This window comes from Danio aesculapii, chromosome 2 (genome assembly GCF_903798145.1).
Source record: "Danio aesculapii chromosome 2, fDanAes4.1, whole genome shotgun sequence".
Classification (NCBI taxonomy): Eukaryota; Metazoa; Chordata; class Actinopteri; order Cypriniformes; family Danionidae; genus Danio; species Danio aesculapii.
In genome coordinates, this window is record NC_079436.1 from 6,551,972 (window position 1) to 6,554,832 (window position 2,861).

The following is a 2,861-nucleotide window of genomic DNA, read 5'->3' on the forward strand; positions in this document are numbered from 1 at the left end:
GTTAGTTAGTTAGTTAGTTAGTTAGTTAGTTAGTTAGTTAGTTAGTTAGTTAGTTAGTTAGTTAGTTTGCTTGGTATGTTGGTAGTTTGGTTGGTTGGTTGTTTAGTGATTGTTTGGATGTATGTATGTTTGGTTGTTAGTTTGGTTGGTTGTTTGTTTGGTTGGTTGGTTTAGTTTGGTTGGTTGGTTGATTGTTTGTTTACTTGATTGGTTGTTTGGTAATTGTTTGTTTGGATGTATGTATGCTTATTTGTTTGGTTAGTTAGTTAGTTAGTTAGTTAGTTAGTTAGTTAGTTTGCTTGGTATGTTGGTATGTTGGTAGTTTGGTTGGTTGGTTGTTTAGTGATTGTTTGTGATTGTTTAGTGAACTTTGTTGTTGTGTGGGAAGAAAAGACAGGGTTTGGCGATATCAGGTAAGTAGTATATATTTTTTTTTTATAAATGCACAACACGCGTAGCTGTGTGTGTGCTTTCTCTTCTCCCCGGCTGCTCCTTCTGTGCTCCTTAAGAAGGGTGTTTCTCCGGCCCAATCACTAGAATAACAGGTTTTATTTATTATTTCTGATTGGCCTGCTGATTAACCGCCGGGCTCTGAGCATGCTCTCCCCCCTCATTGGGTGTTCGATCATGTTTACCTCTCCACATATATACATTTCTGGAGATCGCAAAATATGTCCCAGGAGGTACTTTTTTTTGCAGTTTTTGTTTTCATGAATCCACCAGTGGTCGCTGTGTATGCTTTTTCAGATCTCACATTTCTTTAGCGAGTACCATTTGTGCCTGCTGTTCTTGCATAAATCCACTAGAGGCCGCTGTCGACTGACTGACTGACTGACCAATCTACTCACCCACCCCCTAGCCTAAAGCCAACCGTTAATGTTTAAAAAAGCACAGATTAACCCGATCACCCCCTCAAACCAACCAACTGTGTTTTCATAAGCAATCCAGAAAAAGAAAAGCCCTCGCGGCTGCCTCATTTTTACCATGTTCTCACCCTGTTATTTACTCGTTTGTATTTTTTGTTGGCTTTTGTTTTACCTGCTTTCTGGAACCGTTCTTTGCCAGACTCAAACCCCATCATTGCAGTCAACTCCTCTCTGCATCTCAAGTCCGCCGACGTACATGGAGAGCTACTGGGCAAACTGGTAACAGCAGAAAAGCCGTCCACATGAAGATAAGCTGTCAGCTGTGTCAAACTGGCTTGTAGTGTTTGTTTTAAAGATGGGAGTACGTTTTCTCAATGAGCCTGTGTTGGAATAAATGGTCGCTAACGAATATTTTTCATTGATGTCTTTGTTAACAAAATGAACACTAGTCTAGTCACCATGGGTATGGATTAATTTTCCACAATGGTTCTGCTGATAAAGGAGCTGTTTGGAATGCAATACAAATGCGTCAGTCATTGGTAGGCTAGATAATGCAAGTATAATATAAACAGATGAGGATCAGATTATTCTGTTTTTGGGATTCCTTTTTAGCTTATATTTACTTTGTTGAATAAGAGAAAAGGTGTGTTTCTGCTTATTATACTTCTTTAGAGAAACTGGTAACCAGGCAACACCTCACACACACATACACCACCAGCACAGCTCAGCATGGTTGTCAAATTCCTGGCTAAAAACTATTTGTAACATGCTGTACCAGGCTAACGTGGAAATACAACAGGAACTCTGCCACTCAAGTTGAAACAATAATAGCACTGTCGTGATAATCTCAATTTTGCAGTACTGCACTATTGACAAGCCAACTTCAGAGCAACGAAAGAAACCAAAGCAAATGGCGTATTATTTATGACCCTTCCTAATAAGATAAAAACAAAGCTTTCATTCTAGGGGCTGTAAATGAACATTTTTGGAGAGCTTAACTAAGCCATATTAACTCTCTACTGCACGCATTATGATAAATCTATAAAAAATATATATTTGACTGTTTTTATTTTCTTAAAATAGTTTAATTTCTATTAATTTCTATTAATTTCTACCTATTTTATTTTCTTAAAATAGTTCTTAAAAAACTTGAAGCGCTGTAAAAACAATTAGGAAAATTTTATTTTTTAAGGTACTTTATAATATGTTTATAACAACGTCCAACAGTGAATTTAATTTAGAAATTTCAAATTTAGAACTTCCTTTATAATGAATAATTTTGTTGTTTGAAATGATTTAATTGGTGTTGCAGGTATTATAAGCTTTAACACAGAACTTATAAATGACACCTTATACATACTTTGCAACAACTCATATTCCAACAGCTTTCATTTATTCCATTCTTTTTTGCTAAATATTATTGAAAACAAACCTAATATTGTATTATCATGTTTACAACATACAGTAAATATAAATATTTCCTCCTGTAAATATTATAACAAATAAATAACAAGTCTAGTATATCCAGATGCATCAGAATAATGTAGCTACTAGCTAACACTATTTATATATTACTATATACTACACCTGTCTTAGCTGCCTCTGAGCTAACTTACCTGAACTGTCTCTATCAAATGTCCAATCTGAATCATTCTCATGGTCACTAAAACCCATCTCATCCTCACATTCTTCTGCAGGAAGAGCCAGTTCTGTCCTTTTCTTCTTTTACTTAACATAGTACATGGTGGTGCTCGCTAATACACTGTTCCCTGTATCTATTCAAAAGTTGTACTGCCATTAAAACTAGATTTTATCCATGATGTAAATGTCATTAACATACAAATAATCAACATTATATTACTAGCTTTCATGTTGGCAGGGAAATGAACATAAATATCATGCAGCCATATGGCAACACTATGCGGTAGAGGGTTAAGTCTTATGTAGATATCAGATAACAATTTAACAATAGCACCTTTAATGGTCATAGTGTCA